At 44.0% G+C, this 14,396-nt stretch overlaps 1 protein-coding gene across 2 annotated transcripts in view; it reads right to left on the bottom strand.

The window, feature by feature from the left end:
* TNFSF13 (TNF superfamily member 13) overlaps positions 1 to 10,324 on the bottom strand; it is a 642,202-nt gene extending 631,878 nt beyond the window's left edge. Inside the window, exons 1-2 of one of the 2 annotated variants that reach the window (XM_069646230.1) lie at positions 10,206 to 10,323; positions 8,066 to 8,126 (exon numbers count right to left, since the gene is read on the bottom strand). The gene's annotated coding sequence lies outside the window, so the exon portion shown is untranslated. Of the gene's footprint in view, positions 1 to 8,065; positions 8,127 to 10,205 lie in introns of both variants that reach the window. The other variant, XM_069646232.1, reaches the window with a different exon arrangement.
* Between the last annotated feature and the right edge of the window lie 4,072 nt (positions 10,325 to 14,396).

Raw genomic sequence — 14,396 nt, 5'->3', positions numbered from 1 at the left:
AGCTCTGACTTTTTCAGTTTGGGGCTGAACCAACCCATTCCCTACAAAGAAGCCTAGATATTTCATTGCAAATCTGGCTAGGTGACATTTCTTTGGATTGGCAGTGAGTCCGATCTTCCTAAGCGCTTGAGTCACCATATATAAATGGGACATATGTCCCTGTCCCTGATTTACTATGCATAATAATATCATCAATATTGGCTTCACAAAAAGAGGCATAGGGTCGAAGAACTTGATCCATCAATCTTTGGAAGGTGGCTGGAGACCCATTTAAACCAAAGGGTAAACCCTGTGTAAACCAAAGGGTAAAACATTGAATTGAAATAGGCCTATAGGTGTAGAATAGGCTGTTTTTGGTTTATCAGTTGGGCTGACTAGAACTTGCTAATATCCTTTGACCAAATCAATTGTGGAAACGTACACTGTGTTCCCGAACCTGTCAATAAGATCATCTATCCTAGGCATGGGGTACCTTTCGAATTAACCATTCTGACGTCATTACAAAATCTCCACAATTGGTCAGGTTTATCGACCAATGCAATGGGAGAGGGCCAAGGACTTTGTGATGGTTTAATAATATCAGTGTTTAATTGGTTTCTAACTCTTCTTGTATAATTCTCTTTCTACTCTCGGTATTCGGTAAGGCTTTAGATGTACACCCTTCCCTGTATGGGTGCAAATATAATGGTACACTCCCTTAACTCTCCCCGGTTCAGCTCTAAACACATCAGGGAATTGTGGGTAGGAGGTCCATTAAATCTTGTTTTTGATTTTGTGACAAATCTGGAGAGATTCATTTGTTAGCGTCGTCATCAGTCAATACTGAAGTGTCTTGAATAGGATTTTACCTCCACTCTTTATGAAGGTTGATATGATAGATGTGAGTTTTGATCTTCCTATCAAGTTGTGAGATTCGATAGTTAGAAGGTCCTGTTTTCTCTATGACCTCATAAGGCCCATGCAACCTGGAGAGCATTTTATTTTCAGAAAAGGGAAGCACAATTAATACCTTTCCTCCCACAGAAAAAGTTCTTCTTACTGCTTCCTTATCACAGTATTCTTTCTGATGTTCTTGGGTTTTGCCCATATTAGTTTTTACTATAGCTCAAACTGCCACCATAAGTTTTTGTAATCTCTGAGTAGTTTTAGATAAGGGCAGGGTAGCTCTCTCTCTCTTTCCAGGTTTCCCGTAACATGTCCAGTCCATCTCTTAGTTCTCTCCCATACAAACGCTTGAATGGGGGGACTACCGTAGAAGATTAAGGTGTTTTCCTAATGGCAAATAGGGCCCATGGTATCATAATATCCCTGCAGACAAAGGAGGAGGCAGAGTATTGTTGAAACGTGATGAATATAGAAAAGAGTTACTTAATCTCTTGCTGAATCAAGATCACTATCGCAAACTAGGGTTTGACGCTAGACCGCGTTTACAGGAAGCCATTTCTGCCCTGATGCACCATGCACATCAAGAAGGATGGATAGACGACAACGAGAAGCAAATCCTGAAACAACTACGTCCAGTGACGCCAGCTTTCTATATCCTGCAAACAAAAACACGACTCAGCGACTCAACATTCTGGCAGTTCAATTGTGTCAGCAATTGGATCTATTGTAGAACCACTATCCCAATATGCAGATTTCTTCCTATGCCCATTTGTCATGAAAATAAAGTCCTATGTGCGTGACATCATTGAAGTAATGAACATCGTCTCCAAAATCCAAATTGACCATCATGACATTCTGGTCACATTTGATGTGGAAGCGCTCTACAAAAGCATACCTCAAAATGCAATTATGGCAGTGATCCGGTATTACTTAGATCAATGTTCTAATGGAATCAACTTTATAATGGAATGTATCAAACTAGCACTGACAGAGAATGTCTTTCTGTTTGAGAAAAAAACTGTTTAATCAAACACACGGGACAAGCATGGGGGCAACTTTCGCCTTGGATATAGAAAATTTATATATGGCCAATTTTGAGAACACCTTTGTATATAACTCTAGCAAACCATTTTGGACAAACATCAAAACGTGGTAGCGCTATATTGATGATATCATCATGATCTGGAACAGTACATTAGTAAATGTGAACTGCTTCTGGCAGTGGTTCTATGAGTGTGATCCTTATTTAAAATTCACCATGACACAAAATACGAACTCAGTAGCTTTCTTGGACCTGGTTCTGATGAAAGCCAATCAGGGTATAATAGAAACAACTCTGTACCGTAAACCAACGGACAGAAATACTATATCACGCTTCAACCGCTATCATCCCCTAAGTCTCAAAACAAATCTCCCCTTTGGTCAGTTACTACTGATAAGAAGGAACTGTACACAAATGGAAGAGTTCACATTCCAATAGTCTGGAAAAGAAACTCCAACAATGCCCAAAAAACTGTAAAAATGGCAAAAAAGAGCTAAGAACATAAGAAGGGAGACGTGCCTTATGAAACAACATCAAGAACATCAAGAACGTATGACATGTGTGACAACTTTTAGCCCAATTAGCAATGCACTTAAAAAGGTGATTCTAAAGAATTGGAACATCATATACACCTCAGACCTTAGAACAACAAAACCATGGTTTGCCTTCAAGAAACGACAAATTCTGGTGCACACGTATAAGCACCAACAAAGACAACCACAAACCTTGGCTACAGGTTGGGGCCTACCCCCCCTTGTGGGGCCTCATGTGTGCGGAAACTGCTCCGTGTGTGAGCTCACCACAAACATGAAAATGGTCATTCTTGGTGGCCTCTATTTGGGAACATGAAAGAGTTTTCCAATTGTAAAACGACATGGGCAACCTATGCCATCAAATGCCCATGCAACCTCATGGACATTGGGAAAACTAAAAGAGAAGTACGACAAAGTATTTGTGAACATAGATCGTGCTTAAAGAATGCGGTACCCGTAAAACCCATGGTTGAGTGTTTCCAAGCCAAGAAACATAGTTACAGTGACTTCAATTGGTTTGTGATTCAGACACTACATCCTCTACCAAGATGTGGAGATCATGATGTGGCTCTAAGAAAATTGGAACAACGTTGGATCCAACGCTTTGTCACTCATGGTGCCCCTCGGCCTTTGCGCCACCCGCACCACGTACCTGATGGTTCCTGGCAATTGTATCCCCAGTGGTGCGGGTGGGTGCATTGCCGTCTGTGTGCCCTGGGATGTGTGCGGGAATGGGGAGGCACTGGCGATATGTCCCGTGATGGAGTCGTAGCCTGGTGGATACTTCCGGGGTTGGAGCCGTGCTGTGCTTTCTTCATGGTGCAGCCTTTAATGCTATGCTCAGGTCACTCTCTTTCAGGGGGTTGCATTTGGTCTCCTAGGAGACCGCTACTGCTTAAGAATCACTGCATGCAGTAAAAGGCTGGTATGTCCTCTCTTCAGTGCGTCTTATGCTCCCATGGGTAAGGTCTTTCCTTGCCTCTCCATGGTTCTTTGCCTTTTTGCCTAACAGCTTGCTGGACCCTTTTAAATTCTGCAAACCTGCCTGCTATGTTTCACTCACTAGTTCCTTACCTTTTCTTCTGCCATTCAATCCTTGCTCTGCCTACTTCCTCTCTCTCTATTCCTTGCTGCTTACTTGACCTCAGCCAGAGAGTAGCTCCTCTGACGGATTGCAACATCTACAGCACTTCCCGGCCCAGTGGAAACTTGTGGCACCATTGCCTTTGCATCCCGTAAATCCAGGAAGCAGCATAGTGACTGGTGTGGGGTAACCAGTCCCCAACCCTGCCCAGGTTAAAATCCGCTTGGGACGGAAGGGGGCTGTGTCTCCTGCCTATATAGACCCCAATTCATCCTGGACGACCCGCAACCCAGTGCCTCCAAGAAGAAGGGGAAAGGACCTTTAAGCAACGTCCTAGTGCCGCTGGAACTGTGATAATTTACAGGCACCTGACCTCTCGGTGCCACCAGCTCATTACGAGTCCCGCGACCGGGAAGTCTAGCGCCGGTATATTTGGTAATCCACATTCCCATAGGACTCTATGGGAGTGGGGACACAGAAGCACTGACACCGTTGCTTCCGTGAAAGGTTTGCCTACTGTGACCGCAGCGCCCGACAGGATCAGACCTGCGAGCACATCAGCTCCGACAGGCAAACGCTTAGTTTTCCGATCCGGAATCAAGGGTGCCGGTGAGTTTACCAGCACCCTTTTTTCCAGAACGGAAACATTGTAATGAGGCCCATTGTGTTACTCAATGTGTTACTGTGTGGCAAAAATAACCATTGTATATTTATCAATGTGTTGACTTAAAAATTGGACTCGTTGAGTTATCCAATAAACATCTCATTAGTATGCTGTTGGCCAATTTTCCTATTGTAATTAAGTATTAAGAAAGCAATTTTGACTCTAAGTATATGTATTCAACTCTTTAAAACTTTATTCAACTAGTAGATGTAGTAGCACGCCATCTGTCAACACACTGTTAAGCATGCCCGGGAGTTCGAGATACACATATAGAGAACAGACATAGGAAATTCACCCACACCTGTGGATGAGAAAAACCCAGGCTCCCATATGATGTAATCATGCTGAGACGTTATATATCTTTGAATTGTTCCAACAAGTTGTGGTGATGTGATATAATAATGTCTAAAAACAGTCACAGGAGCATTGGCTAATATAGTCATGTTATCTTTCTCCATTAAGAGATGGCCGCCTGCATTTCCATCAGTAGGAAGCGATCCCCTGAAAACTGAAAAGGGACTCAAACGAAACCTGCGTTCAGCATAAAAAGGAAAAAATCTTCATTGTAAGCGTCCGGCTGGGAATCAAACACACACAATGTGAAGTATTTGGTTGCGAAAAGCAAAAATATGAGTATGTCGCAGTTTTTTTTTGCGCATGTCAACAAACTTGTGCACCCGCCAAATTGGTACGGCAGAGTACCTGTCTGCATGCAGCTTAATAATGTAAACATTCCACAGTCCGCACACTTAATAAGTAGAACAAACCCTGCAGCGCTTGTATAGTCAGAATGGCCGTCCGTATAACAGTCTGATAACAATGTAAAAACATAGCACCAGCTTTAGTGTAAGCGTGAGATGGCTGGACCAACATGTCTCTGGTAATAGTTCTCAAGCGCAGCATCAGCCTCAAATGTAAATACAGAGGAGTCCGATGGGGTAGCCCAACAGCAGAGCCTTTGTTGCAATAGCGCAGTCCCCGACCAAGCCCGTATGAAGTTTTTGTTCAAGCTCATCCTAATCATGGATGTATAACAATGTAGAATCTTAGCAATCATCATGATATACATTGAGTGTGAGTCCAATTTCATTTTTTCTGACTAGGTTGCCGGTGCCAAGAGAAAGTGAATAGCCCATGTTGCAGTAAAACATTACGAAACATGTGTGTGCGTGAGCTGGTCAATCTTAAGGTCAGTACAAAAAGGTCAAAGAATTGACATGCCTGTGATTAACAAAGTGTGAAGTAGTTAGCTCCCTAATACAAAATCAATATGTAATCCCTGTAGGTGCGACATGTCCATGTCCACCCGCCAAAGTAACCGTGATTAACCACACAGCTATAAGTCGCTCCCCAAAAGAAGAAATTGAAAATCATCCCTGTGTGTGAATCTAGTTCAGGTCAGTAGCCTAATTTGGAAGAAAAAATTGAGGAAGGTCTCCAGCAGAATTGACCCCATTCAGTAAATGTATGCTCATATTTGTGTCCTCACAGCTGTAAAAGACAAGATCAAGGGGTAACTGTACAACTGGTACATCAAAACCCAACCTAATATACATCCCGATGAAGGCCCGTAAACAAACTATTTAAGAAGAATGCCGGGAAGGGGCAGAACTTCAACTAAGGGCCGAAACACCCTGTGTCGCCTAGATATTGTTAAAGATATCCTTCCCCCTTTGCAGAATGTAAAATCACACTTACACTACAGGAAAATGTTAGCACGCAGAAGCTAATGTAAGAACTGTGATCAAAATCTAGAATAACTAGACCAAGAACCATCAATTAATTATGTGGTATAGACATATTAGGTTTATCTGTTTGCCCATTCCTACCTGCAAGACTAGAATATGTTCCCAAAAATATACTCCTTGTTGTACTGCACACACAGCTCTTGAATACACTAACCCCATACCTTTTGCACTTTGATGTATTTATTTTATGGCAGAGAACGCACTTTAAGGGGTCGAGAAATTGTAGTGTTTTCAACTTGTCAATCTGTCTTCTAAATGTGTTGATTTGTCACAATAATGTTGTCAATGTTATGCTTGAAATTTGTATTCTGTGGCAATTTGTGAAATGTTGGAGGAAGCACAAATTGCTTTCACTGTTGAATTGAATGCCACAAATGATTTTAGAATGATATGTAAATTCACTGTATGACAAAGTAGAGGCCAAGTGCAGCATTTGTTCCACAACTGCACTTTTCCAGGGATGGGTTATTTCCCTTGTACAACAGAGGGAGGGGTATCCTTACACTTGCTTGTTTTCATGGCGAAATATTAGCCCTGTTTTCAAGTGAGGGCCCCCCTCCCCCCGTAAACAAAAAAAGAGGGAATGCCCCATTGTATATGAAAACAAATAAAATCAAGCAATGTTTAGAATGTTGCTTGCTCTTACCCAAGCGCGTGGCTAGGTCTGGAAAGGATCTGGGGCTACGCTAATGTCGAGAATGTCAGGTCTCGGGGCTAGCTAGCCTTTTGGTTGTAGCCCCTGAGCTTCTACCCGGTGGTAGCCCCCCCCCCGCAATTCCCTAGGGACGCTTCTGCTCTTACCAACCATACTCACCATGACTAGTGTGATACATGCTTTATGCATTGTTTTGTAAATCCTGCACACGTTAAATACCAAAATGTCTTTTAAATGTCTATTAATGTATCTCCAACCGAAAGGTAGAGGTAATCTCTTTCTGCCCCCTCTTGGAAAATAATAATAAGTGAACGGGTGTGCTAATGATTACCCTCCACTTTCAGGCCACAAATATGAGGTGGATGCAAAAAGGAAGCACGATTTTCACATACTCACTTTCCTTGAGCCTGGAGAACTGAACAATGTACAGAAGGGTCATTGCTGACCCTCCTGTGCAAAGCAACAGAAACAAATTGTGGGAGCAGGGGTGCACAGCTTGTTAAGATCAAAGTAATTTATATAAATTCAGAAGAGAGGATTTGGAATGATATTCTAATACTGTTTCAGGTGCGGGTGGGCTGATGTCACAAGACCACTTGGGACACAAAATTTGTACACAACCTGAACTGCGTATTGCTATGCAGTAAGCCCAGATGCACTCCTAATGAACCTAAGTTCAATGATTCAATTATTGCCACATAATCAGATTTTTGCCACCAAGGGCTTGAATTGATGCAGATAACTTCAGAAAATCTTTTCCAGAATTTGTGATGGTTATCCTAAACAAATTTCAGTGGTACATTCAATAAAAAGCGTGTATTTCAATAGACCAAAGGTGTAAAACAACATTTCCAACAATATTTAGAGATATAGTTCATTTTTAATTGACCAATCACCGATTTTTTCAAAGTGAAATTTCTAACAAAGTCAGCTAATTAAACAACATAAAAAACATGACGCAGGCATCACAATAATCATGCAATTGTTCCAGTGTTCATGTCAATCATCAGAGGCGACTGTCTCGTGGGGTGCTCAGCTCCCTCTAGGGAGACCCTTTATGGGTTTTTGCAAAGTATCAGCTCCCTCCAGGGAAGCCCTTTATGGATTTTACAAATGACCAACGTGTTTCGGATCTAATGATCCATCTTCAGGATGGGGGCTTCACTGTTCCTATATACGATGGGTAATTGACAATGGATAAATTCTTTAATTCTTTTCCTGTGGGAAATTCAAAGGGACAAGTATTTTAGTCTTATTAATTAGTGAGGCTAAGTTATGTGGCTGAGAAATCAAAGAGAGGCTAAAGTCACTAACCTCTCCCGGGGGATAGATGTATTCCAAATTTTGACCTACCAAAAGGAAGCAAGAAAGTCACTCAGGTAAGTACCTTCTACTCAAAGAGCAAAACCGCTCACAGTGAAGTTGCTTAATATAGTCCAGATCCATACACTCACCCAGTCTTCAACTGAGAATCATCAGGAGACTGGGAAACGGCAAAGTCTGGCCGGCGAAACCCTAAGGAAAGTGAATGTACTGGTTACAATTGAGTTTAACTCACTCATTTCTACATTTTAAGTTTATCATGAGTTGTCACGGGGAAGGCTTAAGGCCAGTCATAAATTGTGAATCAGCCAGATGGTATTTATTCTAAAGGCAGCGTGCATCTCGCCAAGGTGTGAGAGGCACGTCAAGTGACTTCAGATGAAGCCCACTAGGTAACACGCTCTGGGCCTCCTGTGCAAAGCCTCACCATAGTGCAGCAGCAGAACTGATTGTAGGAATGTGGAATCATGGTAGCACAGTCTACACATTTATTTATTGTTCATTTATAACATGCTTAATGCCAGCAAGTGGTTTCTAAGAGCAGGATCTGGATTCGAACATGTGTTGCACTGCGTTGCCTTGCTTCCAATACAAACATGTTGCCCCTGAGCTATCTTTCCTCCCCGATAACCTTGCACCGGCACCATTAGCAATGGTGCCAGTGCTTCTGTGTCCCCACTCCCATAGAGTCCTATAGAACTCTTTGGGAATGTGGATTACCAAATATACTGGCGTCTGACTTCCCAGTCGAGGGACTCGTAATGAGCCGGTGGCACCAGGAGTTCAGGCGCTGGTAAATTATCACAGGTCCAGCGGCCACCCACCGGTTACACCGGCAGGGTTACTGCTGGACCCGTAATGAGGCCCAATTACTTTTATTGAGTTCCAGGTCCATGTGAGTGCTAGATATTTTGCACTCAGACACAATTAGAAAAAGTGCACATGCAATCCTTCCTCTGCCTGGATCCCATGCTTTCCAGTGGGAATGGGGACCTGTGCATGAAACTCCTAATTTAAGTGAAATGGGTAAAAGCGGTGGGCTATTCTGTGGAGCGCAGGTTGGTGTGCTGCAGAGTGCTGGTACCATTCACAGGGGCCCAGAGCTCCACCAACAAATGTCCCATTCTGTTGCAAAAGTCTTAAAGGCATCCCATGCAGAGATCTGAAAACATGTCTGAGCCACATATATTGCCCCAAAGACTGCAGTGATCCACAGCTACCTGGTTCATGTCCAGTTCTAGGGTAGACTGTTCATGGACGCTCCTCCCAAAGGGTCCAGACAACTCGTTCCCCCCGTCAGTGTATTGCTGGCGTTATGTTATAATATGATAGGTTATTTATAACGCGCTTAATACCCAGGTGTTTCTAAGCGCAGACCTGGGGATCGAACTTGTGTTGCTCCGTGTCGTCTTGTTTCCAAGCCGAGCATGTTGCCGCTGAGCTATCCTCCCGAGACCAAAGAGGCATTGTTGCCGCTTAGTGAGGTGGCATAAATCCGCAAAAATGTCCTTTTCACTTGTTGAAGGTAAGTGATAACTGCGTAAACAGTTTTGCAATACTTTTGGAGAAAACTAAAGCAGGCAGTATTTGCAAAATATTGCACGATGTTCCCCGCTTTGGAGGACTCAGGATCCCAGTGCGTGCCTATGCAGACGATACAGTGTTGACTGAGAGAACTCTGATTTCTCTTACTCAGTATTAATGTGACTAAATCTGTGAGTATGGATTGCTCACAGAGTAGTAGTATTGATGGGATGCCTGCCTTCTATGTGGGGAAGGAAACAAGTGAAGTTACTTCCACTTATAAATATCTTGGGGTCCAATTCACTACTAAGCTCGAGAGTAGGTCTATCTGAGTGGCACTTTATTGACACTTGGCTGACACATCCCCAGCCCCTCCTGCTTCTCTGATGCAGTGTTGTGTTGCAGGACTCAGCCCTGGCCCACACCTGCCCAAGGCTGGTGAGTGATCCTGTTCCATGCCAGACAGTCCCCCTACACTCGCCATGCGGTGGTAGAGACGTGCCCTTTCAACACGGCAGTGTCGTTTCCTTTACACACCAGCCTTCACAACCCAAAAGGCCAAAATATGACTAATGCCCCCCCCCTTCGTTACTGGCTTTCTGGGTGGACAATACTGAGAATGTGAATAACAGCCTGAATAATTTTCCAAATACAAGTGTCCAACAAGGGACTGGCTGTGTTTCCTGGGCGTGGTGGGCAACAGGTTTAGTGTAGACGGACACGCAAATGACTATTTCTAAAACATACCAGCCTTCAGTAGGTTTGCACACGCTGTGACGGACACTCCCCCATTCCTTCATGCCTCTCTGAGAGCAGCCCAGCACTGTTTTTTCTCTTGCCTGCTTGCATGTCGTTTTCAGTGCCCGAATGCGTGGGGGGAACTTCTGAAGAGTACAGCTCTTTGTGAAGGAAACCAATCAGAAGCCGACAAATACAGCTAAGGCATTCCAGAGGGGAACCCATGGGCTGCCTTGCTATTACAAAGGCCTCATTCTCTTCCTACGCCTGAGGGAGTCATTTGAAAATTACAAAAGCTTGCACATAAATATCTTTGTTAGCTAATGTATCATCTTGTCTTTTTATATTACCCTTGATTAACATGGCACAAGAAAATATATATGTAGAGAGAGTGAGAAACACAAACCACAAGTTATGGCAGATTTACAAAGGATTAAAAAATCCCTACCACCCAAAATGCAAAAGTACAATAAGCAGTTTTAGCTCAATCACACATGCCACAGCGCCACCCAGTGGCCATCACCGGAAGTTCACCTCCAGATGAGAGCTACGTGAGTGATGATTGTGGGTAATAAAATGAGCTCAAATAAAATTGTCATTATACTGAACCGATGATTCCTAACGAGGGTTAAACGTGTATTTAGTTATTAGCCTCCTTGAGAGCTGTCTGCCTTGTCTTGAAAATGCTTTGTATAAAATAACACAGACTTATAAGAAAAAGACAATTTTCTGGAGCAAAGGGTTTGCAATTGGAGGCACTGTGGCATTTGTGACTTAGCTGAAATGGCTTATTTTACTTTAATATAATTGATCTATTTAACCTCAAGTTGAATCACAGCTAGGCCTGATTTCAAGGGGGAAGGGGGATATGACATCATGTAGCTGTCTTTCCTTTGTGTTTTGAAGTCACTTAATATATAGAAACTTGTTTCCACTGCTGGTCAAATCAGTTATGCAAGGTGCTGCCCCAGGAAAATCAAAGCCTCACTTTTAACAGACCCACCTGTATCTGGCGCTCACATTGCGGACTGTCTCCAATGCAACCCCATCATCAAACAGAACCTCTGCCGTGTGGGTCTCTTTTATTAGTGGAAGTGCAGTAACGCCTTTTGGAGAAGCTGCAATGGATGGTGTAGAGGAGCAGGTAGACGCGTTCTCACTAGTTCCCACCCCCTCACGGCCATCATCCTGGAATAGTCGGAGAAGAGCAGTAAATGGGACCCCCTATGTTGTTCCCATACTACATCGAGTGTATGAGAGTGTTAGACGCTCCTCTGCACACCAGAACACTGCTAGTACCTCCACAACACCTTCCCCGGGTTCCCACACTACTCCCTCCAGGTTTCGAGACTCACATGATGTGGTTGCCCCAAAGGACCGAAAGCTCCGTACCGGTAACAGTGTACGTGCCCGGTTGCAGCCCTTCCTGCATTGGCAGTTGCCATGGAGAGCATACAGCAGAAGGGGCGGCGGAACGCTTCCGCATCGAACAATCATCCGCTCACGTGATTCAGAGCGGCGTTTCCCACGTGACGATGGAAGGCGTCACATGACTCGGAAGCGCACAGTACATAACGCTTGATGCACGGAGCACTCACCGCTTCTCAGCTGTCTTTCGACTCTGTTTGGCGCTACGTTTGGACTTGCTCTTTTGGTTTACCTTGACTTTGGATCACTCACCTGGACTCCCTCGGATTATCCTTTTGTACCTTTGTTGGAACTGTTTACTCATTGATGAACCTCGGCCCGTCCCTCACCTGCCTTCGGATCATCCCTTGGAACTTTGTTGGACTTCTACGCCATTGCTCTTTGGGGCCTCACGCTACGCCTCCAGCTCTAGATTCAGGTGGGCTGTCCTGTGTCCATGTGTGACTCCGGTCCCTGTTGTTCTGGGGACTGCCTCTCATCTGAGTCTCAAACCTCCCTCACTAGGTTTCCCGGGTTTTCCAACCACCGGATAGGTAAGATTATTCAGATCTTGTGATTCTTGTATTCTATTGTATTTGCCTGGTACTTAACCCCGTTCTTTCTGCAGCAGCATTGGTGTTCCAGAGGTTCCGTGGATCCGGGAAGCAACATCTCCCACCTGTGGCTCCAAGGGTCGCACAGCGGGGTTCTTTTGGTTCCCCTGTGCGTCACTTGGGGACGGAGGTCTCAACGGTCTCCACGACACTCAAGTCAGAACAGAGAGACGCGATGCACTCAGACAGCCATACAGAATGAACCCTCACGTTGAGCCAGCGGAAGGATTCCGCCTAGATGTATGCCAGCACACACCATTGGCCACTATGGAGCGTTAAGTGGAAACTTGACGACCGTGAAGTGACATATGTTGAAACGATATGAAAATACCTAAGAGTAACAACGTAACTGAAGCACTAAGAGAAACATGTACCTATAGGTTAAAGTAATTATGAATACAAAGAAGATGGAGTTATTTACTGATCAATAACTGTAAATACGCAGTAACGCAAGATAGAAGCAGCATATAGAATCTTGCTAGAAAGGTATACATACCGTGGATACGATGGCCATGATAGGAAAATGGCCGCAGACTCGTCTCCGATTTAGCCAAGCTACCACAGAGACAGACCAAGGCTGCAAGATCAGGAGACACAGAAGAATAGTTCTGTGTGTGGAGCTGACGATGAGTCAGGTTTGGCCGAAAATTAAGAATGTTATTTTAAGGAATAAGTGAAGAGCACAAAGGGAGCTACATGGATAGGCTCTGAATGTGGGACATTCCTCATAGACTGAAGAAGAAGAAAACCTCTGCAAGAGCCAACTATTGGTCAATTAAAATTGTACACCGTTCATACGAGATAGAGTGAGCAAGTCTGTAGAGGCCTAGCGGAGCAAGTGCACTCAGCATAGTTAAATCAAATAGCAGAAAATAGGAGGTCGAAATGGGCAAATTCGTGGTCTGCTAACATGTGATTTCGAAGAAGAGAACAAGGGCTGTCCATTAAGCCTCAGACGAAGATAGTGGTTTGCTTACACTCCCATGAATGTTCCAGGCCAGTGAGCAGCTAGCAATATCAACTACAAAAAATAGAAGACTTTGGCTCGCGGCCTATCGATGAGCAGTGATGGAGTAATTGGGAAAACGGGGAGTAGTGTGACAGGAATCAAACATCTAAGTTTCATTTCACTGACATGCTGCTAAAGAGTCGAAAGTCCAAGGTTGGGTGGGAATGCCAACCAATCAGTGGGTTTAAGGGACAACCTAACATACTATGTTACATAGACTAATCCCCTGATAGTTTGTCCGCTATAATCAGTACTGTATGTATTTAGAGGTAGTTAAAGGCGTGAGTTGCAGATAAGGGGTAGCCAATGATGCACTGATCCTTATATGTTCTATAAGTAGATATGTTCCCTTTACCAATCCCTCCCGATAGATTTTGTATTTTGCCATGTAGTATGATGTCATAGATGGCGCACATTGGGGTATAAGACCTTTGCATAATCAAGGTCCAATGTTTGTCAGGTCTCCCTACTTTCTGAACTGAGAATAAAGTAGTGTTTTGCCATATTCTTTGAGTCTGTCCGTTATTTGTTCTGTGATCTTTATTTGTAATTCCATCTAGCACAAGAGACGCTTCAAGGTGCTAGAGCACAGTGGGCTGTGCAGTCACAGAGCTCAAGCGATGTGTGTATAGACACGCACACACAGGCATGCAGGAGAGAGACAGCGTGTGTGCCACACAGTGTATGTAATGCCTCCCAGAAGTGAGAAAAGGTTTACTGATGAGGCTCCACTTAAGTAGTCTGCAACCTGAGGCTCTCCAGAGAGTTTGGAACGCGACTCACTTGATCTCTTATCATAGAGTAGTCTGGCTAGGCCCGATAGGAGTTGTCTAACACATCTGGAGAGACATAGTTTGTAGATTCAGGACCAAGCTATTGGGTTTAAGGGCGCTGGGTAGTAAATTCATTCCTCATGCGTGGAAGTACTAAAATACCACGTGTGGTCTTTCAGAAATATCAGCAGCTGTTCACAATGCTGTTGTCCGATGGATGGAGGAAAGATGCACGTCAGGGTCATTTCTGATCCTTCTGTGCATTGCACATCTCCAAACACGATGGGGAGAGAATGCTCATATACATACTTTGTGACACCCCTAGCATTTCTTTGTGCCGTGAGGAAAAGACTGTGGTTAAAAAGGTTATTACTGAGTGTGGCAGCGATACATATTT

This window comes from Ambystoma mexicanum, chromosome 1p (genome assembly GCF_040938575.1).
Source record: "Ambystoma mexicanum isolate Mex_15411 chromosome 1p, UKY_AmexF1_1, whole genome shotgun sequence".
Taxonomy (NCBI): Eukaryota; Metazoa; Chordata; class Amphibia; order Caudata; family Ambystomatidae; genus Ambystoma; species Ambystoma mexicanum.
Note: the sequence above shows the minus strand (reverse complement) of the source record. Positions and strands in the feature narration are given on the sequence as shown.